This window comes from Puma concolor, chromosome B4 (assembly GCF_028749965.1).
Source record: "Puma concolor isolate L17-30 chromosome B4, mPumCon1.1.hap2, whole genome shotgun sequence".
Taxonomy (NCBI): Eukaryota; Metazoa; Chordata; class Mammalia; order Carnivora; family Felidae; genus Puma; species Puma concolor.
In genome coordinates, this window is record NC_141673.1 from 21,750,565 (window position 1) to 21,778,073 (window position 27,509).

Sequence of the window (27,509 nt, forward strand, 5' to 3'; positions counted from 1 at the left end):
TTCCTCAAACACTGTATATATAACTCATTTTCCCCTCGAGGTCGTTTTTCATATACAAACTTGGATAAAGGTCAGTTAGGAGTCCAGGAGGGCAATCCATAAAGGATGCTGGGGTAGAATAGAAACATGGCACTAGATAGCGCAGTTTGCTGTAATGTGAAAAATCTAAATTTGTCCCCTTTCCCACTGAAGTAGATAGTATCTTGGAGTGGAAAAATTATTACAATTGGGCAGTACCCTTCCACTATGTGAAGTAAGTTTTGAATTTTATTTAAAGAATACAGGTTTGAAAGGGAAATCAGTTATTTACCTGTGTAAGACACTCATATACCTATTTGGCTCAGTTTCTCACACTAACTACTCATTAACACAGATGCTCCTTGTCTTAAATTGGGGGCACAATGGGGCGCCTGGGTGGCGCAGTCGGTTAGGCGTCCGACTTCAGCCGGGTCACGATCTCGCGGTCCGTGAGTTCGAGCCCCGCGTCAGGCTCTGGGCTGATGACTCGGAGCCTGGAGCCTGTTTCCGATTCTGTGTCTCCCTCTCTCTCTGCCCCTCCCCCGTTCATGCTCTGTCTCCCTCTGTCCCAAAAATAAATAAAAAAAAAAACAAAAAAAAAAAACGTTGATAAATTGGGGGCACAGTGTGGTGATGTGGGAGAGTGGAAAGATCACTAGGCAAAGTGTCAAAAGGCAGAGGCTGTGAGCTTAGCCTTAGTTATCTCTACAAATTCCAAAATTGGAGAAGAGGAGTAGAGGAAAGCTGTAGTTGCTCTCTATAGTTGCTCAGGACCTAGGCAGGTTAGAGCCAACTTCTTAGTGTCTTGAGTGCAGTCTTCTGCTTTGGGAAGTAATGATGATATCTAAGGATGGAGACTTTCCTATTTGCAGGACACTGTCTCAGGCTTTTAAAATATATCATCTAAATCACCTGGCAAGTCTCCAAGGGAGATGCTGTTACTCTCGTTTCATTTCACAGGGCAGGAAGCTGTCCACAACTGAAGAACTTGTCACATGGCCAGTAATTGCAAAATCTAAATTTAAACCCCAGTCCTGTCTAACTCCAAAGCCCATGCTCCTTCTTTCTTTAAGAATTTTATAATCTAAGATCTGTTATTCATCTTCGTATCCAGTGTCTAATTCAGTATCTATCACAGAGTAAGCTAGGAGCAAAGATAAGTGAATGTGAGCAAAGACACAAGGTATGCGTGCTCAGGTATATTCTACTTAATAATATATAGGCCAGTGTTTTGAACAAAGAGTATGTGAAGGAGAGTTGTGATGTTATTTTGAAAGTTAGATTGAGGTGGGATCATGAAATCCTTCGATGATTAGGTCAAAGGATTTAAAATATTTTCAACAGTCATTGTGAAACCCCTGGAGATTTTTTTTTTTTCATAGGAAAAACGTCAAGGGGTAGCACTGTGTTTTCCAGTGTCAGGAAAAATGAGTTGGATTTTGGGGATGTTGAGATAGAGGTTCTAAGGAGGTCATTGGCAGGGCCTAGAAATACATGATTGGCTTTGGAGAGAGGTCAAGGATTGACAAAGAAATTTGAGAGGCACCCACAGAGAAAACCAGAAAAAGAAAAAAAATCACTAACCAGTCTATATATGAATGAGTGAATAAATGGCACAGCCCACAAGAAATACGGTGTTAAGTGTTAGTTCCTAACAAGGTTTGCATCTCCATTCCTTGTGACATCTGGGTGTAGGGATAGAGAATTCTGTACCATACTGTTCTTTCCATCTGGTCTAGGAATACTGGGTGAGCTCTCTGGAGACATCTGCTAAGTTTTTCTTTCTCATGTTGGCTTCTCTACCTTTACATTTTCTCTCTTTCATTCCCTTTCTCCCCTACTGGATTCTATTTTCTCACACTTATTGCTGCAGTAAAAATGTTTGGTGGCATAGTGTGAGGGAAAAATAGAATGGACTATATAGCACTTGGATGTTGAGTGGGAAGATGAAAGCAGAAAATATGAGATTAATTTGTTATTCTGTATTAAAATCCTACTATTTCCCTAAACTTGAATGGTACTGTGTATCTTTGATAACTGAATAGCATTCATAGTATTTAGCTGCATTAAGCAAAGTCATATGAACAAGCTAGACTACTTAGCATTATAGAAAATTTGAGACAATTTTTAGGACCTATTTGCCTTGGCTGAATAATGGCACTCTTGTTCAGGTGACTGTTAGATAAAAAGAAAAATATTTTATAGCATATGAACTGGATTCTTTAGCTGTCTTAAGTCTACCTTTGTGCTCTTTCTTATTGTCGATATTATATAAATAACACGGATGTTCTGCTTTAAATGTACCTTAGAAAATAGTTCGGTGCCAGGTTTGACTATGGAGAGTCTGTCATGTTTTTCCACTCTGAAACTTACTCTGTGCTTTTTTTTTTTTTTAATACCCTTTTACAAATACAGTCCTGAAATGCTTTGTTTCCTTTTTTATGCATAAGAGCATGCTCATTGGAAGCATATTGTGTGTGAAGATTGTCAGTTGTTCAAACTTGTGCACTGATGGTGAGTTGAAAATCTTTTTTAGCCTTCTTCTTTGTAAAAATGATTTTTACAACACCACTTCACAAATATTCAGTGTTAACAGTAAAATTACTTCTAGAGCTATTAAAAAGAAGAATAAGAAAAACCCTATGTTAAAAATGAATAGTGCATTTATTTTAATCTTTGGCTTCACTCCTCCACCAGCTTCCTATTTGGCTACCTAAAAGGGTGCAGTAAAATTCCCCAAAAGTGTTAATATTTATTTCTGGAACTGCTCCAGGAGCATGTCAAAAGAATTTTGAAAAGAACATTCACTTAGATATAACAGCTTTGGAATACATAATAAGATATATTAGTATGCTTTTAAAAGGATTATGGGTACAGCATGAAGAATATGAAAGTGTATGAACCCCTTTATTGTTGTTCATGATTAAACCAAAATTGTTTGCATGTGAACAGATTTAATTGTTTACAAAATCTGCATAACAGTATCAACAGAATGAGATGATGGGGGGGGGAGGCATAAGAGCTTTTAGCCTGATTATGATTCATAGATGTTCATCTAATAAATTGCTTTTCCTGAATCAGAAAGAAAAATAGCAATGAGAACAATTAGGTACTTATAGGCAACTAAAAATAATTCTATTGATTCCATATTTTTAATTATGAGTTAATCTGGGTTAGAAGAGTGACAAGACTTAGAAAATGAATAAGGTGTCCTTAGATTCTTTAGGAGGGTCAGTGACAGGGTAACTAGATATCTCTTTTTAAAGAAATTGCTCTTCTTAACAATTTGATTTATTATATAAAGGATTTTTTTAAACGTTGGTTTTCTTCCTTAAGTGATTATATGAAACTAGGAAAGAGATCAACATAATCATTCTCTCTCTAAAAATTGTATTTGTTGTTATTTTACAGTTTATAACAATACATCTATTTTCAGTTTCTCTTACAGGTTTCACTCTACACTGGTCAGATATGAATGGGTTTTTGACAATATGTATGGTTGTGTTGTTTAGTGAATGTGCCTAACTATTGTGGTAGTCTTATTGCTCTACCAGTCCCATCACACATAGTTTTGAAGCCATTCTCCATGTGTCCTCCAGAGAACTCTTTCTTTCTAATACATAAATTTGATCATATCAGTAGACTATTTAAGATTCTTGACTTTCATGACCCCAGCCTTCTCACAGAGTCTTCCCTATGTATGTATGTCAGCAACCTTACACCTCCCTCTACTCTACCTGGAAAATAGCTTTGTTTTGTTTTGTTTTGTTTTTGTCTTTAGGACAAAAAACACTTAAGCACTCATGTCCTTTTTTATGAAACCTTCTCCAGACTTTTGACAGGCCTATTGGTCCTATGTTTTTTGTCTTTTGTGTTTTCAACTGTATACAAAATAGAATTTTATCATAACACCTATGACACTTTTTTGGTGTCCATGTTTGTGTTCCTCTTCTAAACTCCAAAGAGGAAATCCCAATAAATATTAACCTTGGGGATTCAGGAACAAGAAATCATAATTCCTAGAAATTCTTGGGAATTCTTAAATCATAAACTGTTCTTAAAATATTTCTAGCAGTCTTTATATCTTGTATTCATTATTATGAATATCTAAAATTTTGTATACTATATGAAAAATGTTAAGTTTAGTAGTATCAATAAAGAACTGCAGCCTCCAATGAATATTCAAACCCTAGAAAACACCAGTGAATAGTTAGTGGGTTTTTTCAAATAACATGACATTCAGACTTCCTACCTAGTAAAACTAAGAGACCATACAGAATCATGTGGCAAATGGCTAATGTAATGACTTACTTTGCTTCCAAAACTCATAGGATTTGTATAAATTATATTATGCATATAAACACGTTCATATTTATTTTATTTTCAAGAGTGGTTCACTTTTAGCAGCAGACGGGGCCATGAACAGACACATAACTTGACGACAGCGACAAATAAGACTGACCAATTAATTAAATCATGACCATCTTTCTTCTATGTTTGCCTTCCCTGGTTCTTAGCAATGCTGACCTGAACCCTCTACTCCTTGTGTTGTGTCAGCACTTCCTACTCTTGCTGCTAGCTTGATGTGTGTATATTCCTTTAACCAGTGATGTCTCCATGTTGTTAAGCTTTAATTCTCACAGCAGATTGTAATACTTTTCCTAGTTCTGATTTTCTCTATTTCTTGACTGATTTTTTTTGGGGGGGATGGGGGATTTGGAATTCAGAAAAATAATAAATTTTCTGAAAAATGCTGGAAACTCATTCTTGTATGGAAACAATCTCCAATGCCTAGTATATCAGACATTCAGTAAAATATTTTCAGATATTTCTTAAGTGAATATTACTTTGTAGTCCAAAAGCATCTAACATAGTATCTGATACATAGAGATACTTACAATATTTTAATGATTGTATCTGTAGTTCTTTTGAATCAGGGTCATGATAAAGTTGGGCATCAGAGTTTAGATTTGGTAATTGCCACCAGAAATGCCAGGTTATCTTTTATTATTTAGGTGTCTTGGGAGTCGATAATCCTTTACCTAAAATCAAAGAGAAAACTCATAAGATGTTTAAAACTCACCAAAAACTTTGTGTAATATGCTTTTGTAGAACTCTCTTTTATAGAGTTTGTTTCTATGGCCATTAATTATTTGATTATTTGCTTGATGTTTGAATTTTTTAAAAAATTTTTTAAGGTTATTATTTTGAGAGAGACAGTGAAAATGTGAGGAGGGGAGGGACAGAGAGAGAGGGATTCCCAAGCAGGCTCCACACTGCCAATGCAGAGCCCAGTGTGGGGCTTGAACCCACAAAACTGTGAGATCATGACCTGAGCTGAAACTGAGAGTCAGACGCTTAATGACTGAGCCACCCAGGTGCCCCTCTTGATGTTTGACTTCTTGATTGAGCTACCTGAGGGCAGGGATTATTTCTTTTGTATTCACAGGTGTGATCTTAGAAGGTACTGGTTAACCACAGTATATGCATGGAATAGGCAGCTTATTTAGTATTTATTGTATGCATAAGTGAATGAAGAAGATGGCAATGTGAATGAAGAATAATACCCCAGGATGTGAGCCTCTTTTACTGAGATCCCTGAGAGATTCTGAAGAACAGTTTGAAAACCACTACTATATTCCTTGATACAGGCTGAATAAATATGTCACATGGTCTTGCAAAAGATTTTCTCTATGAAGGACTGGTAGTGAAATGTTATTATCCTAACTGTATACCTTTTACCCTGTCTGTTTTAGTAACATGTTTTGTTATAAGAGATAGTGCATTATTAATATTGTCATTGATCCTATTATTTACTTCCTTGTGACCTCTTTAGAAAGAGCGTTTCACCCCTTTCAACTTACTGAATGGTTTTGCTTAAATATTGATCCAAGGATATCATGATACAATGTTCTTCTAAATTCTGAAGGTTAAAAAAATTCCTTATTTAGATTTTTAGTATCTCCTCCTTGTTTAGTGTAACTAGTTTGTGGGATGGAATAGTAGATATATTAATACTTGGGATGTTTTACTTATGTCCTGATTTCATCATGGTATCAAGTGGGGGTAGGGTGAAGGCAGAAAACTTAATTTGGAAAAGTTGAACTAGAGGGGGTTAAATGCCAGAAAAGGGCATCTAATCTTCTGAATAGATATTTTAGATAAGACTTCCCTGAACATGTTATTGTTGAGACTTTCCTCAACTTGTTTTCTCTGTTTCTAACACTGAAGACCAAGCCAACATACTAGTTTTCTGTATTCTGATGATTCCTGGGTTATCAGATGATCAAGATAAAAAAATCCAGTTTAGTTCCATACGGGACTAGTTTCTGGAGCTGGAAAATGTAGAGGTGGAAAGCAGCTACTCAGTCAGAATATGTAGTTGTTGTCATGGAAAACTAAAATTTATACTTAGAGTGAAAATGTAGATGTTTCATTAGTACAGATTTTTATGGAAAGTCAAACAAAAAAGAACTAGAACAGAAGAGCATATTATCAGATCTTCTGTACTGTTTAATTTTGATTGGATTTTTATCAGGTGTTTTTTTATTTCTTTTAGTTGTGGGAAACTTGATCTAGTATTTATATTTGTGGCTGATTTAGAGTATATTGAGCTAGCTAAGAAGAATTTTCCCCATATGTATTTGTCAAAAGCAAATAAAGCTATCAGTTTTGAACTTGACAACACAATCTTCACTGAAAAAGAGCAATCAAACACATTTAATCTATTCATACAAACTGAATTCTATCCCTTGAGTCACTTAACATAATTAGGATATTTCTGCTTAGGATTGTAAAAGCTTCCACTATTTTGTAAGGATTTAAAAAGGAAGACAAAGGAGTGGCTCAGTCAGTGAAGCGTCTGACTCCTGGTTTTGGCTCAGGTCATGATCTCAGGGTTTTGTGAGTTCAAGCCTGGTGCAGGGCTCTGTGCTGGCAGCACAAAAATACCTATTTATAAAAACCTAGAATTATTGATGTCTTTTGTGTATTGAAAATTTGAGTTAGATGATAGAGAATTTGGTTTACTTTGAAGTTATACATTTAAAATAAATGCTATAGCATGAAGATGGGACTTTCAAGTTACTAGGGGACTTAAGATAAATTTTAGAGAAAAGAAAGAGTTTATAAAAATAATTCCAAGATAAATGGTATTTTTTAATCTATATTTTTATATTGAGGGGAGGGAGTAGAAAAGAAAACCCCTATACTAGGCCCTACTAAGTGGCAGCTTCTTGTTCCATAGGATTAAGGAGTCTACATATTTAATGCAATCCCTATCAAAACCCCAACAGCATTTTTCACAGAACTAGAACAAACAATCCTAAAGTGGATATAGATCCACAAAAGACCCCGAAAAGCCAAAGCAATCTTGAAAAATAAAAGCAAAGCTGGAGAAATCACAATCCCAGATTTTAAGATATACTACAAAGCTGTAGTGATCAAAGCAGTATGGTACTGGCACAAAAATAGACACATAGATCAGTAGAACAGAATAGAAAATCCTAAAATCATGATTAGATGGTCAGTTAATCTTCAACAAGACAAAAATATGCAGTGGGAAAAAGTCTCTTCAACAAATTGTCCTGGGAAAACTGGACAGCTACATGCAAACTAATGAAACTGGATCACTTTCTATCACTTTCTTACACCATACAGAAAAATAAACTCAAAATGAATTCAAGACCTAAATGTGAGACATGAAACAATAAAAATTCTAGAAGAGAGCACAGGCAGTAATTTTTCTGACATTGGCCATAGCAACATATTTCTAGATATCTCTCTTGAGGCAAGGTAAACAAAAGCAAAAATAAACTATTGGGACTACATCAAAGTAAAAAGCTTCTACAGCAAAGGAAACAATCAACAGAATTAAAACTGGGAAAAAATTTGAAACTGACATATCCAATAAAGGCTTATTTGCTCAAATATTTAAAGCACTGATACAGCTTAACACCCCCCCCCAATAATCTAATTAAAAATGGGCAGAAAACACAAACAGAAATTTCTCCAGAGAAATGGCCATTGAAATGGCCAACAGACACATGAAAAGATGCTCAGCATCACTCATCATCAGAAAATGCAGATCAAAACTACAATGTCATATCACCTCACATCTGTCAAAATGGCTAACATGAACAACACAAGAAACAACAAGTGTTGGTGAGGATGTAGAGAAAAAGTGACCTTTATGTGCTGTTGTTGATGGGAATGCAAACTGGTGCAGCCACTGTGGAAAACTGTGGAGGTTCCTAAAAAAATTAAAAATAGAAGTATATGATCCAGTGATGCCACTACTGGTTATTTACCCAAAGAATATGAAAACACTAATTTGAAAAGATATATACACCGCTGTGTTTATTGCAGCATTACTTATAATAGCCAAATGATTAAAGCAGCTCAAATGACCATGGATAGATGAATGGATAAATGCTACAAAAGATATCAACCATATATCATATAACCTTACTGAATCTGTAAGAAACTGTACTTGCAATGAAACCAGTGAACCTAAATCGCTGTTGATAATATGGGTGTCACTTATAACACAATTATTAAGAAATGTTTCTGAAATGTCATAAAGAGGAAATAATACTGTAGCATTAAAGTTCCACATTATTTGATCAAGACTTTGGGGTCAAAGTAAGAAGAGAAAAATGCAAATTATGCTTTGTTAAGGATGAATATAGTTATAACCTAATTCTTTTTTTTTTTTTTTTTGCTTTATATTTTATTTTATTTTTTTATTTATATATGAAATTTATTGTCAAATTGGTTTCTATACAACACCCAGTGCTCATCCCAAAAGGTGCCCTCCTCAATACCCATCACCCACCCTCTCCTCCCTCCCACCCCCCATCAACCCTTAGTTTGTTCTCAGTCTCAACAGTCTCTTATGCTTTGGCTCTCTCCCACTCTAACCTCTTTTTTTTTTTTTTTTTCCTTCCCCTCCCCCATGGTTCCTGTTAAGTTTCTCAGGATCCACATAAGAGTGAAACCATATGGTATCTGTCTTTCTCTGTATGGCTTATTTCACTTAGCATCACACTCTCCAGTTCCATCCACTTTGCTACAAAAGGCCATATTTCATTTTTTCTCATTGCCACGTAGTATTCCATTGTGTATATAAACCACAATTTCTTTATCCATTCATCAGTTGATGGACATTTAGGCTCTTTCCATAATTTGGCTATTGTTGAGAGTGCTGCTATAAACATTGGGGTACAAGTGCCCCTATGCATCAGTACTCCTGTGTCCCTTGGATAAATTCCTAGCAGTGCTATTGCTGGGCCATAGGGTAGGTCTATTTTTAATTTTCTGAGGAACCTCCACACTGCTTTCCAGAGCGGCTGCACCAATTTGCATTCCCACCAACAGTGCAAGAGGGTTCCCGTTTCTCCACATCCTCGCCAGCATCTATAGTCTCCTGATTTGTTCATTTTGGCCACTCTGACTGGCATGAGGTGATACCTGAGTGTGGTTTTGATTTGTATTTCCCTGATAAGGAGCGACGCTGAACATCTTTTCATGTGCCTGTTGGCCATCCGGATGTCTTCTTTAGAGAAGTGTCTATTCATGTTTTCTGCCCATTTCTTCACTGGGTTATTTGCTTTTCGGGTGTGGAGTTTGGTGAGCTCTTTATAGATTTTGGATACTAGCCCTTTGTCTGATATGTCATTGCAAATATCTTTTCCCATTCCGTTGGTTGCCTTTTAGTTTTGTTGGTTGTTTCCTTTGCTGTGCAGAAGCTTTTTATCTTCATAAGGTCCCAGTAATTCACTTTTGCTTTTAATTCCCTTGCCTTTGGGGATGTGTCGAGTAAGAGATTGCTACGGCTGAGGTCAGAGAGGTCTTTTCCTGCTTTCTCCTCTAAGGTTTTGATGGTTTCCTGTCTCACATTCAGGTCCTTTATCCATTTTGAGTTTATTTTTGTGAATGGTGTGAGAAAGTGGTCTAGTTTCAACCTTCTGCATGTTGCTGTCCAGTTCTCCCAGCACCATTTGTTAAAGAGACTGTCTTTTTTCCATTGGATGTTCTTTCCTGCTTTGTCAAAGATGAGTTGGCCATACGTTTGTGGGTCTAGTTCTGGGGTTTCTATTCTATTCCATTGGTCTATGTGTCTGTTTTTGTGCCAATACCATGCTGTCTTGATGATGACAGCTTTGTAGTAGAGGCTAAAGTCTGGGATTGTGATGCCTCCTGCTTTGGTCTTCTTCTTCAAAATTACTTTGGCTATTCGGGGCCTTTTGTGGTTCCATACGAATTTTAGGATTGCTTGTTCTAGTTTCGAGAAGAATGCTGGTGCAATTTTGATTGGGATTGCATTGAATGTGTAGATAGCTTTGGGTAGTATTGACATTTTGACAATATTTATTCTTCCAATCCATGAGCAGGGAATGTCTTTCCATTTCTTTAAATCTTCTTCAATTACCTTCATAAGCTTTCTATAGTTTTCAGCATACAGATCCTTTACATCTTTGGTTAGATTTATTCCTAGGTATTTTATGCTTCTTGGTGCAATTGTGAATGGGATCAGTTTCTTTATTTGTCTTTCTGTTGCTTCATTGTTAGTGTATAAGAATGCAACTGATTTCTGTACATTGATTTTGTATCCTGCAACTTTGCTGAATTCATGTATCAGTTCTAGCAGACTTTTGGTGGAGTCTATCGGATTTTCCATGTATAATATCATGTCATCTGCAAAAAGCGAAAGGTTGACTTCATCTTTGCCAATTTTGATGCCTTTGATTTCCTTTTGTTGTCTGATTGCTGATGCTAGAACTTCCAACACTATGTTAAACAACAGCGGTGAGAGTGGGCATCCCTGTCGTGTTCCTGATCTCAGGGAAAAAGCTCTCAGTTTTTCCCCATTGAGGATGATGTTAGCTGTGGGCTTTTCATAAATGGCTTTTATGATCTTTAAGTATGTTCCTTCTATCCCGACTTTCTCAAGGGTTTTTATTAAGAAAGGGTGCTGGATTTTGTCAAAGGCCTTTTCTGCATCGATTGACAGGATCATATGGTTTTTCTCTTCTTTTTTGTTAATGTGATGTATCACGTTGATTGATTTGCGAATGTTGAACCAGCCCTGCATCCCAGGAATGAATCCCACTTGATCATGGTGAATAATTCTTTTTATATGCCGTTGAATTCGATTTGCTAGTATCTTATTGAGAATTTTTGCAACCATATTCATCAGGGATATTGGCCTGTAGTTCTCTTTTTTTACTGGGTCTCTGTCTGGTTTAGGAATCAAAGTAATACTGGCTTCATAGAATGAGTCTGGAAGTTTTCCTTCCCTTTCTATGTCTTGGAATAGCTTGAGAAGGATAGGTATTATCTCTGCTTTAAATGTCTGGTAGAACTCCCCTGGGAAGCCATCTGGTCCTGGACTCTTATTTGTTGGGAGATTTTTGATAACCGATTCAATTTCTTCGCTGGTTATGGGTGTGTTCAAGCTTTCTATTTCCTCCTGATTGAGTTTTGGAAGAGTGTGGGTGTTCAGGAATTTGTCCATTTCTTCCAGGTTGTCCAATTTGTTGGCATATAATTTTTCACAGTATTCCCTGATAATTGTTTGTATCTCTGAGGGATTGGTTGTAATAATTCCATTTTCATTCATGATTTTATCTATTTGGGTCATCTCCCTTTTCTTTTTGAGAAGCCTGGCTAGAGGTTTGTCAATTTTGTTTATTTTTTCAAAAAACCAACTCTTGGTTTCGTTGATCTGCTCTGCAGTTTTTTTAGATTCTATATTGTTTATTTCTGCTCTGATCTTTATTATTTCTCTTCTTCTGCTGGGTTTAGGCTGCCTTTGCTGTTCTGCTTCTATTTCCTTTAGGTGTGCTGTTAGATTTTGTATTTGGGATTTTTCTTGTTTCTTGAGATAGGCCTGGATTGCAATGTATTTTCCTCTCAGGACTGCCTTCGCTGCATCCCAAAGCGTTTGGATTGTTGTATTTTCATTTTCGTTTGTTTCCATATATTTTTTAATTTCTTCTCTAATTGCCTGGTTGACCCACTCATTCGTTAGTAGGGTGTTCTTTAACCTCCATGCTTTTGGAGGTTTTCCAGACTTTTTTCTGTGGTTGATTTCAAGCTTCATAGCATTGTGGTCTGAAAGTATGCATGGTATGATTTCAATTCTTGTAAACTTATGAAGGACTGTTTTGTGACCCAGTATATGATCTATCTTGGAGAATGTTCCATGTGCACTCGAGAAGAAAGTATATTCTGTTGCTTTGGGATGCAGAGTTCTAAATATATCTGTCAAGTCCATCTGATCCAATGTCTCATTCAGGGCCCTTGTTTCTTTATTGACCGTGTGTCTAGATGATTTATCCATTTCTGTAAGTGGGGTGTTAAAGTTTTTTTACCTGCAATTACCACATTCTTATCAATAAGGTTGCTTATGTTTATGAGTAATTGTTTTATATATTTGGGCGCTCCGGTATTCGGCACATAGACATTTATAATTGTTAGCTCTTCCTGATGGATAGACCCTGTCACTATTATATAATGTCCTCCTTCATCTCTTGTTACAGCCTTTAATTTAAAGTCTAGTTTGTCTGATATAAGTATGGCTACTCCAGCTTTCTTTTGGCTTCCAGTAGCATGATAAATAGTTCTCCATCCCCTCACTCTCAATCTAAAGGTGTCCTCAGGTCTAAAATGAGTCTCTTGTAGACAGCAAATAGATGGGTCTTGTTTTTTTATCCATTCTGATACCCTATGTCTTTTGGTTGGCGCATTTAATCCATTTACATTCAGTGTTATTATAGAAAGGTATGGGTTTAGAGTCATTGTGATGTCTGTATGTTTTATGCTTGTAGTGATGTCTCTGGTACTTTGTCTCACAGGGTCCCCCTTAGGATCTCTTGTAGGGCTGGTTTAGTGGTGACAAATTCCTTGAGTTTTTGTTTGTTTGGGAAGACCTTTATCTCTCCTTCTATTCTAAATGACAGACTTGCTGGATAAAGGATTCTCGGCTGCATATTTTTTCTGTCTAGCACCCTGAAAATCTCGTGCCAATTCTTTCTGGCCTGCCAAGTTTCAAAAGAGAGATTAATTAACGGTCTTATAGGTCTCCCTTTATATGTGAGGGCACGTTTACCCCTTGCTGCTTTCAGAATTTTCTCTTTATCCTTGTATTTTGCCAGTTTCACTATGATATGTCGTGCAGAAGATCGATTCAAGTTACGTCTGAAGGGAGTTCTCTGTGCCTCTTGGATTTCAATGCCTTTTTCCTTCCCCAGTTCAGGGAAGTTCTCAGGTATTATTTCTTCAAGTACCCCTTCAGCACCTTTCCCTCTCTCTTCCTCCTCTGGGATACCAATTATGCGTATATTATTTCTTTTTAGTGTATCACTTAGTTCTCTAATTTTCCCCTCATACTCCTGGATTTTTTTATCTCTCTTTTTCTCAGCTTCCTCTTTTTCCATAACTTTATCTTCTAGTTCACCTATTCTCTCCTCTGCCTCTTCAATCCGAGCCGTGGTGGTTTCCATTTTGTCATGCATTTCGTTTAAAGCGTTTTTCAGCTCCTCGTGACTGTTCCTTAGTCCCTTGATCTCTGTAGCAAGAGATTCTCTGCTGTCAGCTATACTGTTTTCAAGCCCAGCGATTAATTTTATGACTATTATTCTAAATTCACTTTCTGTTATATTATTTAAATCCTTTTTGATCAGCTCATTAGCTGTTGTTATTTCCTGGAGATTCTTCTGAGGGGAATTCTTCCGCTTGGTCATTTTGGATAGTCCCTGGCGTGGTGAGGACCTGCAGGGCACTTCCCCTGTGCTGTGGTGTATAACTGGAGTTGGTGGGCGGGGCCTCAGTCAGACCTGATGTCTGCCCCCAGCCCATCGCTCGGGCCACAGTCAGACTGGTGTGTGCCTTCTCTTCCCCTCTCCTAGGGGCGGGATTCACTGTGGGGTGGAGTGGCCTGTCTGGGCTACTTGCACACTGCCAGGCTTGTGATGCTGGGGATCTGGCGTCTTAGCTGGGGTGGGTAGGCAAGGTGCACAGGGGCAGGAGGGGCAGGCTTAGCTTGCTTCTCCTTAGGTGATCCACTTCGGGAGGGGCCCTGTGGCAGCAGGAGGGAGTCAGATCCGCTGCCGGAGGTTTGGCTCCGCAGAAGCGCAGAGTTGGGTGTTTGTGCGGAGCGAGCAAGTTCCCTGGCAGGAACTGGTTCTCTTTGGGATTTTGGCTGGGGGATGGGCGGGGGAGATGGCGTTGGCGAGCGCCTTTGTTCCCCACCAAACTGAGCTCTGTCATCCGGGGGCTCAGCAGCTCTCCTTCCCTTTGTCCTCCAGCTTTCCTGCTTTCTGAGCAGAGCTGTTAACTTATGACCTCCCAGACGCTAAGTCGCACTTGCTGTTGGAACACAGTCCGTCAGGCCCCTCCGCTTTTTGCAAGCCAGACTCAGGGGCTCTGCTTGGCCGGCGAGCCGCCCCTCCGCCCCGGCTCCCTCCCGCCAGTCCGTGGAGCGTGCACCGCCTCGCCGCCCTTCCTACCCTCTTCCGTGGGCCTCTTGTCTCCGCTTGGCTGCGGCGACTCTGTTCTGCTAATCCTCTGGTGGTTTTCTGGGTTATTTAGGCAGGTGTAGGTGGAATCTAAGTGATCAGCAGGACGCGCGGTGAGCCCAGCGTCCTCCTACGCCGCCATCTTCCCTCTCTCCTAACCTAATTCTTGACATCAATAAGAAATACAGGTTTAATGTATTTGTAAAAACAAAAGGACTAATAATAGAAATAAAATGTTAAGGAAGAGTTTTGAGAAAGGAATAAAGAAATGAAAAAAGCTTGATTACAAAAACTAAAGAAAGAGTACAAAGAACAGGAAAGGATAATAATGACTATGTAAAAATCAGTCACAGGAATAATACCAAATGTGAACACATTAAAAGACAAAGCTTTTCAGATTGTAGACCAAAAAAAGCCAACTGCAGTTATGACTGTTTTTAAGAGATGTGGCCAAGATAAAATGACAGAAATAGAAGGAAAAAAATGGATAGTCAACACTATACCAGTTAAATGAAAAGAAAGAGAATGCTTAGGTAGCAATATTAATAGCTAACAAAATTCAAGATGAAGAGCATTATATAACATTAAACTGTAATTTTTTGGTAATAAAATATGTAATCCATAAAGATGATACATCATTCTTTTGCTTAACTGAAAAACGTAACAAAACTTATGAAGCAAATTTAGAAATACAAAGATTGAACTGGTTACAGTTCAATCACAGACTTTCTCTTCCTGTTCTCCACCATGGTGCAGGGTCAAGATGAAAAGGATAACCCCTTGCAGGAACTTTGCATCTGCAAGCTTTGCCTCAACATCTGTGTGGGGGAGAGTGGAGAGAGACTGATCCTGGTGGCTAAGGTGCTGGAGCTGTTTACAAGACAGACCGCTGTGTTTTCCAAACCTAGATGCACTATTAGGTCCCTTGGCATCAGGAGAAATGAAAAGATTGCCATCCTTCATAGTCTGTGGGGCTAAGGCAGAAGAAATCCTGGAGAAAGGTCTAAGGGTGAGGGAATTGGCGTTAAGAAAAAGTAACTTCTTCAGTATTGGAAACTTTGGTTTTGGGATCCAGGAGCACATCTCTCTGGGGATCAAATATGACTCAAGAATTGGTATCTATGGCCTGGACTTCTTTGTGGTGCTGAGTAGGCCAGGTTTCAGCATCACAGACTAGAAGCTCAGGACAGGCTGCATTGGGGCCAAACATAGAATCAGCAAAGAGGAGGCCGTGCACTGGTTCCAGCAGAAGTATGATGGGATGATGGGATCATCCTTCTTGGCAAATAAATTACTATTTCTATCTAAAACGTCAGTAAAAACTTCTCAGTGAAATGTGGAAAAAAAAAGTTCAACCACAGTGATATACTGTGTATGGTAACATTTCTTAGATTGTGATGATGAAGTAGAAAAGCTAAGGGTATAGATGGTATGAATTATGCAATTAGTAGTTTTAAAAATATACATCTCACCTTTAAGAACAGAGAATATACTTTTTAGTGCTTATGTAACAGAAGAAAATTACATACTCGTTTTTAAAGAACATCTAAAGAAATTTGAAGTTGAATAATTATTCTCTCTGACTATAATGTGGTAAAACTATAAACACATCATTAAGAGACAACAAATTTAAGCACTTATAAATTTAAAAGCAAGCACTAATTTTCAGGGTGAAAAGGAAATCAAAAGTGAATTTTATAAAGTATATATATAATAATTGAAATTAAAATATGACTTGTCAAAACCTAAGTGATGTGGACAAAACCTTACTCAGTAGAAAAGTGATAGCCTGTTATGCTTTTGCTTTCAAATAGGAAAGAATAAAATAAGCATTCAACTAAAGAGCTAGAAGAAAGAATACAACAATAATTGTATGATGAATTGTTATAGTTAAGAACAGAAGGTAATATGTTAGTAAACAAGTACATGAATAAATAACTCATCTGGTAGGTGTTTGATAAAAATCAAGTTAACTGGGGGTGCCTGGGTGGCTTAGTCGGTTAAGCGCCCAACTTCAGCTCAGGTCATGATCTGACGGCTCATGAGGTTGAGCCCCACATCAGGCTCTGTGCTGACAGCTCAAAGCCTGGAGTCTGTTTCTGATTCTGTGTCTCCCTCTCTCTCTGCCCTTCTCCTGCTCATGCTCTGTCTCTCTCTCAAAAATAAATAAACATTAAAAAAATTTAAATCAAGTTAACTGTATCTTTGAATATGACAATAAAATAGACCCACCTAGGCATATGAAAGAAAAAAATAATACAGAACATTAGGAATGAAAATGGTGGTAGAATTGCAAATATAGAAGATAAAAAATATAAAAATATGTAGTTTTTATTCAGTAAGAAAACATAAGTGGAAATAATTAACTTCTTAAAAAATGTCAGTTATGGAATTAATGCATGTCAAGGTTGACTGTATTGATAGATCAGTAACCATTGAACACATTGGAAATTTTAAGGATTTACTCTACAGAAGTGCTAGTACTAGATTATTTTACATGTGTGTTCTTTTAAATTTTCAGGTAACAGACAATTTAGTTTCTGTTGGTTGATTAGAAAAAGACAGAAAACTCTTCAGTTTACCCAACTCTCATATCAAAATTGAAATGAGATAAGAAAACTGGAGACCAATTTTACATATGAATGAGGATGCAAAATCCTAAATTACAAATAGCAGTCCAGTATCATATTAAATATATATATATATATATATATATATATATATATATATACATATATATATATATATACACACACACACACACACACACACACACACACACACACACACACACACCATAGGGAGACAAATTTAATTCTAGGAGTGTAAAGATGATTCTTACCAGGAATAAATATGTTAATGTATTAAAAGGGAAAACCTATATAATCATCCTGGATTATATCCTAAATAAATTTAACAAACCATAAGAGTATTCTGGATTACTCTTTATAGAAATAATGACGATTACTCTGTGTCATGCACTGAGCAAGCACTTTACATGGACTGTCTAATGTAACCTTCCTAAAAACCCTATGAAGTAGCTAGTACTGGTATGTTCATTTTATAGATAAGGAAACTGAGGCACAGCATGGTTACATAATCTTACCAAGGTCATGCAGTTAGAGATGGAACAAGCATTTGAACTTTGACAGTTTGAATCATGAATCTGTTTTTATTCATTATGTTAAAAAAATTTTTTTAATGTTTATTCATTTTTGAGAGAGACAGAGACAGAACGTGAGTGGGTTAGGGGCAGAGAGAGAGGGAGACAAGAATCCGAAGCTCCAGCCTCCAAGCTGTCAGCACAGATCCTGATGCGGGGCTCGAACCCATGAGCTGTGAGATCATGACCTGAGCTGAAGTCAGATGCTCAACTGACTGAGCCACCCAGGCACCCGTACCCTTTATGTTATTCATTGTCTTTTTGTTCATTACTGAAAGAACAAAAGCTTCTTTTAATGTGGCAAAAAGATATCCATGAGAATCCAACAGCAAAGGTCATACCAAATGGTGAAACCCTACCAGACAGGCCATAAAATTCATCAGTACGACAAGAATTATCCTCTCATTATTTCAGTGGTTCTTGTCAATGCTGTTTTTTAAGGGGAAAAAAATTCAGGATAAGGTCAGCTGATTAACAGTTCCATCTGCAACCTGAAATCCTCCTTGCCATGAAACATAACATACTCACATACTCCAGGGATTAAGGTGTAGATATCTTTGGTATACCATTGTTCTGCCTAGCACAGTATCTTTGGAAATATTGTTACCTAAGAAGAGAATGAGAATGGGGCGCCTGGGTGGCGCAGTCGGTTAAGCGTCCGACTTCAGCCAGGTCACGATCTCGCGATCCGTGAGTTCGAGCCCCGCGTCGGGCTCTGGGCTGATGGCTCGGAGCCTGGAGCCTGTTTCCGATTCTGTGTCTCCCTCTCTCTCTGCCCCTCCCCCGTTCATGCTCTGTCTCTCTCTGTCCCAAAAATAAATAAACGTTGAAAAAAAAAATTTAAAAAGAGAACGAGAGTAAGAACAATTTCCACCAAAATCAGTGTTTGCATAATAGTGAAAGATTAATCTGCCTTGTGAGTTGGTTTAATTTTCAAGAATTATACTCATAGAAGAGAAGATGAGGGTGGGAGAATAATGTTTTATACTCTGAGACCCAGTGACAAAGTTGAAACTGTGTTGAAATAGATGTTCTAGTTTTCTTCTCATATTTTCTTAACTCTGTGGTTCTCTGTATGGTTACAGATTCTTATATTCTAAAATACTGTCTTGTGGCATATACTATATATATAGTAGAGAGATCATAAATTGTGTGATTATAACTCAAGGAGTGATTTCTGCTCACAGTTGGCCAGTTCTGGTTTGCTGTGTGAATATGTTATTGCAGTTTGCATCAAGTGATTCAGGGTGGATATTATTCATTAGAAAATATTTGGTTAGTGTAATTTTAGCTATAGTGTTTCCTATGTAAACTCACTTATGTAAAATGTGCATTTATGGTCTCCATTGTGACTAGGTAGTAGGTCTGTTGCATAGCTTTGCTTAGAAGATGAGAAATTGTTACATTTTCTGTGACTGAATCAAATAGGCATTTATTTATCACAAAGTCAGTGTTTTCAGTTACTTTTAGAAAGCATTTTAAATTATCAGAGTTAATCTTAAAATTTCCACAGGTGGCTATCAAGCACTTGTAATATGGCTAGTCCTAATTGCAATGTGCCATAAATATAAAATAAACACTCATGTTGAAAACATTACCAGAAGAAATTTAAAAATACCTCAATAATTTTGTATTGATTATGTGTTTAAATGATAGTATTTTGGATATAGTAGATTAAATCAAATATATTAAAACTAATTTCACTCTTTTTGCTTTTTTAATGTGGGTATTAAAACCTTTAAATTTACATGTATATTCACATTATTCTAGATCCATTTGGTCCACATGAGACACTTCTAATGATAATAGAAGCTCATGATAATAAACTTACATCATCACTATAGGGATGAGAACTTACGGTACTACACTCAAAAGCATGTGTACGTCTTTGCAGTTCATCCAAAAATGGAAACTATTCAGATACAAATTTCAAAGAAGAGGGACTTTGTTTTGCATTGCATGAAATTATCTGATGCAATAGAAGACTATTCCTACATACTTTGACACCCTCCTTGAGGCATTTGATGCACATTCTGTATGAGTTTCTATATCTGGAGCCCTGGAGTGATTTCAAGTGTCAGGGGTCATATATGAAAATCAAGGAAAGCTGTAACAGTCTTATGTTGCTAGTGGATATTTCCCATAGGTTGGTAGAGGGCGTAATGATCAATTTGTGGAGTAGCTGTGCCTAAATCTTATTTACTATACTTGTGAATATAATGGCCCAAGAAATTCAGGCTTATAGTTTATTTAGGAATAATCTTCTTTAATATGTGAAAGCTCAGGGAATAAAACATTCTGACTAAACAATGTCCTGGTTATTTGAAAATTCTCTAGGAAACCTATTTTATGTTTGTTTTAAAACCTACTAATCCAATTTTTTTTTTTTTGCATTCGTACAGATATTTAACAAAGGAAATTAAACCTTTGGTAATTAGGGATCTCAGATTGTCTAAGAACATTCATCCTGGGCAAGAATCTCCACATACAGAATTTAAAATATTGACAAGTATATATAGGAGAAGGAATTGACTGCACATTAGACTAACACCAAAGATCTATACATTGCCCTTTTTTGGGGAATTAGACTAACACCAAAGATCTATACATTGCCCTTTTTTTTTTTTTGAAATAAGAATGTAACAAGCATTTACAATTGCTTAGAAACTCTTGCACTTTGTAAAACAGATTTATGTTAATATAGGCCCTCTTTAAATTTGAGGATTATTATTGAGAAACAAGGGGAGCACAGTGCAAAATGTTGGAATGAAGTAGAACATTAGCACAAAGCTTGAGCTTTTAAACATCAAGTTTTATTATTTAAAATATGTTTTTAGTTGGAAGCTTTGGGTCTGGCTTATTTATAGTGTTTCAAATATGTGTGCATGTGCTCTGGGTATGTGTGTATAGGCTCTGTCAATAGGTACAGTCAAATATATTTATATATATACTAAATCCCCATGCTAAACCTCCTTGCTTTAAAAAAAAGATTGCATTCACATCCATTCTGTTTAGGAAAGCAGACATGCACTAGAGATTTTTTTTCATGCTATCATAATTTTTTTTTCTGATAATGGGGAACTGAGGATGGTATAGGTACATGGAATCTATAGACCCTGAATCTTATTTCAGTTATAAATACCAGTATCTTCCTTATTAACCATTTATAAGGTCTCATAACATACAGGACATTTTTAGAAATAGATGGAGTTAATTTACAGTATTTTCTTATTTCTTTTCCCTACTTTGCTGGAGGTATTCCTGAGCAACATAGTGTTCTAGTTGACTTTAACTGAAACTTGGGTTTCCCCAAAATACACCACTGCCCTTGCAGTTCTCTGTAATGGAAATATCTCATCATCATGCATTTCATTCATGGGAGAAACTTCATTATTTTTCTCTTATCGTATCATAGGCATACCTTCTCCCATAGGTTTTATTTTAGACATATCTATTTGAATTTCCTCCCTCTTTCTATCCACTACTATATCTCCATTAGTTCAGATTTCTTTCCTCCTTCCCTAGACATACTAGACTAACTCTCTGCCACTAATTTGTGTACTCTGTTCACCTTCCAAATGTCACAAGAACTCTCATTCTAAAACACTGATCTTGTATCTTTCTGATACAAGATATCTGTCCGATAATGCTCTTAGATCCAGGTTGCCTACAGAATAAAGACTAAGCTTCTTGACATGTTATAAGTCACTTCACAATCTGAATAAACCTGTGTTTTCTTCCCTTGTAATTTATTGTCTTTTTGTTTTTCCTTGAAGGGAATACATGATAATTTTGACTCTTCAAATAATTCAGAGGTGAATGATGTATTTTTGCATGCATTTTTCTATGTTAATGCAAATCTTAGACAATGGGAATAATAACAACATCTGTCTTTTAGTTGTGTGGATATAAATCAGTTAATACATGTAAAACATTTAGGATATTGGCACACAATATTCTGAAGTTTGCTTTTTTCACTTAATATGTTTTAGTTAACTTTATTTATTTTTCCTTCCAAATTTTTATTTAAATTCTAGCTAGTTAACATACAGTCCAATATTGGTTTTAGGATTAGAATTTAGTGATTCTTCAATTACATACAAATGTTTTGGTTAACTTTCAAGGTCAATACATATAGATCAAACTAACTTACTTTAGTAGTTGATATTCTGTGGTGTAGGTGGATCTTAGTTTTTCCCTTTTTGAAGGTCATTCATCTGCTTTTTTTTTATAGTACTAAAATTATACAGTAACTAGTTTTGTATCTGTAGTCTTCATATTAGTACTTTTATTTCATAGGCATCGAGAGGAATTTGAAGAAAAAAATTGTGAAACAAGCACTGAGAGAATCTGTGTACCACCAATTATAAACAGTCCTAAAAAATATGATTCTAGTGCCAAAATAGAGAAATCAATGAATACAAGAAAACCCCTAGAAATAGACCAGCACTGCATATAAGAATTTACTATAAGATAAAGTTGATATTTGAAAAATGTAAGAAAAGATAAAATCATTCAAGAAATATTCCTGAAAAAATGTTTTCATGATTGAGGGTGAAAAATACTCATTTCTCTGCCTCATGCTATCTGGTATCCCTTTCCTCAACTTTGTCTGTTACCTGGTAGTCCAGAGACCATGAGTTTAATCCATTCCAGAGAATAAAATCTCTCATTCTGCTGTTCCAAGAAGAGCAAGGAATCTGAGAATCTAATTGATATAGATTTTCAACCAATGCTGCCAGTTACTTCAATATTCCACTCCTTTTTATTTTTGAGTAGTATTCCATTATATGGATATATCATGATTTATTTATCCATTCACCTGTTTTTTTTTAATTTTAATTTTTTTAATGTTTATTTTTGAGAGACAGAGAGTGAGTGGTGGGGGCTGGGGGTGCAGAGAGAGAAGGAGACACAGAATCCAAAGTAGGCTCCAGGCTCCGAGCTTTCAGTGCAGAGCCTGACGCAGGCTGGAACTCATAATCTGCAAGATCATGACCTGAACTGAATTCTACCGCTTAACCCACTGAGCCACCCAGGCACCTCTTCCATTCACCTGTTAATGAACCTTTGAATTGTTTCAGTTTTAGACTATATTATAAATAAAACTTTAGGAATAGTTATATATAAATCTTGGTATGAGCATATGCTGTCATTTCTCTTGACTAAATAACTAGAGTGGAGTGACTGATTGTATTGTAGTTAAACATTTAACTTTTTAAGAAACTACCAAATTGTTTCCTAAAGTTGTTGTACTATTTTATGTGGCTACCTGCAGTATGTGAGAGTTGTAGTTGATTTATATCCCTGTCAACATTGGTTTGCGAAGTCTTTTTAATCATGGCCATTCTAATAGATATAACTAGTATCTCATGACTTTAATTTGCATTTCTCTAAAGACAAATGATGTTGAGCACCTTTTCATGTTCATACTTGCCATCTGTATATCTTTGTTGTAGTATCTGCTTCAAATCTTTTGATTTTTTTTAAGTTGTTGATTTTCTTGTTCGTATATTGTAGGGTTTCTTATCTGGATCAAAGGCTATATTAGAAAATGTGATTTGCAAATGTTTTCTCTCAGTTCATTTCCTTCTTATTCTCTTTAACAGTGTCTTTGAAGAGCAGAAATTCTTAACTGTTGAAATTTTAATTTGTCAAATTTTCTTGTGTAGGTCATTTTGGTGTCATATCAAGAGATCTTTGCTTCACCTAAGGTGACAAAAATTTTCCAATATATTTTCTTATAGAAGTTCTATAGTTTTAGGTTCTGCTTTTAGATCTAGGATTCATTTTTAAGTTAATTTTTGTATATGGTGTGGTGAGGTATGGTCAAACTATTTCTTTTGGCCGAAGGATATCCATTTGTTTCAGCCCAGTTTTTTGATCGGACTACCCCTTCTTTAATCAATTGCCATAGTGCTTTTGTCAAAAGTCAGTTGCATATATGTACAGGTGAAAGTGTACTCTGTGTCTCTCCATTCTGTTCCATTGATTTATCTTTAATATCATACTCTCTCTCATTTACTATATAATTTCATCATAGCTTGTAATCAGGTAGTATAAGTCTCCAACATTTTTCTTTTTCAAAATTGCTTTGGCTAGTTGAGATCCTTTGACTTTCCACATGAATTTTAAAATCAGCTATGGGGCGCCTGGGTGGCTCAGTTGGTTGAGCGTCCGACTTCGGCTCACGTCACGATCTCGCAGTCTGTGAGTTCGAGCCCTGCGTCAGGCTCTGGGCTGATGGCTCAGAGCCTGGAGCCTGCTTCCGATTCTGTGTCTCCCTCTCTCTCTGCCCATCCCCCGTTCATGCTCTGTCTCTCTCTGTCTCAAAAATAAATAAATGTTAAAAAAAAAATAAAAAATAAAATAAAATCAGCTAGTCAATTCCTATAAAACAAGCTTGCTGGGATTTTTTTTAAGATGAAATTTATTGTCAAATTGGTTTCCATACAACACCCAGTGCTCATCCCAATAGGTGCCCTCCTCAATGCCCATCATTCACTTTCCCCTCCCTCCCACCCCCCCATCAACCTTCAGTTTATTCTCAGTTTTTAAGAGTCTCTTATGGTTTACTTCCGTCCCTCTCTGTAACTTTTTTTCCCCCCTTCCCCTCCCCCATGGTCTTCTGTTAAGTTTCTCAGGATCCACATAAGAGTGAAAACATAAGGTATCTGTCTTTCTCTGTATGACTTATTTCACTTAGTATAACACTCTCCAGTTCCATCCATGTTGCTATAAAAGGCCATATTTCATTCTTTCTCATTGCCAAGTAGTATTCCATTGTATATATAAACCACAACTTCTTTATCCATTCATCAGTTGATGGACATAGGCGCTTTCCATAATTTGGCTATTGTTGAAAGTGCTGCTATAAACATTGGGGTACAAGTACTCCTATGCATCAGCACTCTTGTATCCCTTGGGTAAATTCCTAGCAGTGTTATTGCTGGGTCATAAGGTAGATCTATTTTTAATTTTTTGAGGAATCTCCACACTGTTTTCCAGAACTGCTGCACCAGTTTTCATTCCCACCAGCAGTGCAAGAGGGTTGCCATTTCTCCACATTCTCTCCAGCATTTATAGTCTCTTGATTTGTTCATTTTAGCCACTCTGACTGGTGTGAGGTGATATCTGAGTGTGGTTTTGATTTGTATTTCCCTGATGAGGAAGGACGTTGAGCATCTTTTCATGTGCCTGTTGGCCATCCAGATGTCTTCTTTAGAGAAGTGTCTATTCATGTTTTCTGCCCATTTCTTCACTGGGTTATTTGTTTTTCGGGTGTGGAGTTTGGTGAGTTCTTTATAGATTTTGGATACTAGTCCTTTGTCCAATATGTCGTTTGCAAATATCTTTTCCCATTTTGTTGGTTGCCTTTTAGTTTTGTTGGTTGTTTCCTTTGCAGTGCAGAAGCTTTTTATCTTCGAAAGATATGGGATTAGAGTCATTGTGATATCTGTAGTTTTCATGCTTATAGTGGTGTCTCTGGTACTTTGTGGTCCTTGCAACATTTCACTCACAGAGTCCCCCTTAGGATCTCTTGTAGGGCTGGTTTAGTGGTGATGAATTCCTTCAGTTTTTGTTTGTTTGGGAAAACCTTTATCTCTTTTTCTATTCTGAATGACAGACTTGCTGGATAAAGGATTCTCGGCTGCATATTTTTTTTTTGTTCATCATATTGAAGATTTCCTGCCATTCCTTTCTGGCCTGCCAAGTTTCAGTAGACAGGTCTGCTACTACCCTATGTGTCTACCTTTGTATGTTAGGGCCTGTTTATCCCTAGCTGCTTTCAGAATTGTTTCTTTTTTTTTTTTTTTTTAATTTTTTTTTTCATCGTTTATTTATTTTTGGGACAGAGAGAGACAGAGCATGAACGGGGGAGGGGCAGAGAGAGAGGGAGACACAGAATCGGAAACAGGCTCCAGGCTCTGAGCCATCAGCCCAGAGCCTGACACGGGGCTTGAACTCACGGACCGCGAGATCGTGACCTGGTTGAAGTCGGACGCTTAACCGACTGCGCCACCCAGGCGCCCCCAGAATTGTTTCTTTATCCTTGTATTTTGCTATTTTCACTATGATATGTCATGCAGAAGATCGATTCAAATTATGTCAGAAGGGAGTTCTCTGTACCTCTTGGATTTCAATGCCTGTTTCCTTCCACAGACCAGGGAAGTTCTCAGCTATGATTTGTTCAAGTACACCTTCAGCCCCTTTCTCTCTTCTTCTGGAATTCCTATGATACGGATATTGTTCTGTCTAATTGCATCATTTAGTTCTTTAATTCTCCCCTCATACTCCTGGATATTTTTATCTCTCTTTTTCTCAGCTTCCTCTTTTTCCATAATTTTATCTTCTAATTCACATATTCTCTCCTCTGCCTCTTCAATCCGTGCTATGGCTGCCTCCATTTTATTTTGCACCTCATTTGTAGCATCTTTTAATTCCTCACGACTATTTTTTAGTCCCTTGATCTCTGTAGCAGTAGATTCTCTGCTGTCCTGTATGCTTTTTTCAATCCCAGTGATTAATTTTATGACTATTATTCTAAATTCTTGTTCCGTTATATTGCTTAAGTCATTTATGATCAATTCGTTAGCTGTCGCCACTTCCTGGAGTTTCTTTTGAGGAAAATTCTTCCGTTTCGTCATTTTGATTAGTCCCTGCAGTAGCTCCAAACTGCAGGGCACTTCCCCTGTGGCTGTCTGGAGTAACTTGTGTTGGTGGGCGGGGCCACAGTTAGACCTGATGTCGGCCCCCAGTCCAGTGCTGGGGCCAAAGTCAGACTGGTGTGTACCTTATCTTCCCTTCTCCCAGGGGCAGGACTCACTATCCAGTGGTGTGGCCTGTGTCTGGGCTGCTTGTACACTGCCAGGTTTGTGGTGCTGCTTCGATGGGATCTGGCCAAGGGTGTATTAACCGGGGTGGATCTGCAAGGTGCACAGGGGCGGGAGGGTCAGGCTTAGCTCACTTTGCCATCAGTGGTCCCCTGCAGAAGGAGCCCTGCAGCACCAGGAGGGAGGCAGGCCCCTCAGAGGGATGGATCCACAGGAGCACAGCGTTGGGTGTTTGCGAGGTGCAAGCAAGTTGGGTGACAGGAACTGGTTCCCTTTGGAATTTGGCTGGGGATGGGAGAGAGAAATGGCGCTTGCCAGTGCCTTTGTTCCCCCACCAAGTCCTGTCCTTCTGTGGCTCAACAACTCTCCTTCCTGTCATCTTCTCGCCCTCCCTGCTCTCCGAAAGCAGAGCTGTTGACTTTTAAAATTCCAGATGTTAAGTCCCACTGGCTGTCAGACTCACACAGTCCGGCCCCTCCACTTTTGCAAGCCAGACTTCAGGGGCTCTACCTTGCCTGTGGGCTGCCCCTCCACCACCCCGGCTCCCTCCCACCAGTCCGTGTAGCACACACTGCCTCTCCGCCCTTCCTACCCTCTTCCATGGGCTTCTTGTCTACTCTCGGCTCTGGAGAGTCTATTCTGCTAGTCTTCTGGCAGTTTTCTGGGTTATTTAGGCCTATGTGGGTGGAATCTAACTGATCGGCAGGACAAGGTGAGCCCAGCATCCTCCTACGCCTCCATCTTCCCAGGTCTCCCACCTTTATTTATTTTTTAAGAGAGATAGATAGAGAGAGTTGGGGAGGGGTAGAAAGAGGGAGACAGAGGATTCAAAGCAGCCTCTGTGCAGTGAACGCAGAGCCCTATGCAGGGCTTGAACTCAAGAACTGTGAGATCATGACCTGAGCTGAAATCAAGAGTTACCCACTTAACCACCTGAGCCACCCAGGCCCCCCCACCCCCCCATTGTGATTT

The 27,509-nt window shown here is 37.7% G+C and overlaps 1 protein-coding gene and 1 pseudogene across 13 annotated transcripts in view; both read left to right on the top strand.

Moving 5' to 3' along the window:
* The window catches only part of ANKS1B (ankyrin repeat and sterile alpha motif domain containing 1B), a 1,105,230-nt gene that overhangs the window by 127,605 nt on the left and 950,116 nt on the right, over positions 1–27,509 (top strand). The window lies entirely within an intron of this gene.
* On the top strand, positions 15,281–15,873 carry LOC112863713 (large ribosomal subunit protein uL5 pseudogene; annotated as a pseudogene).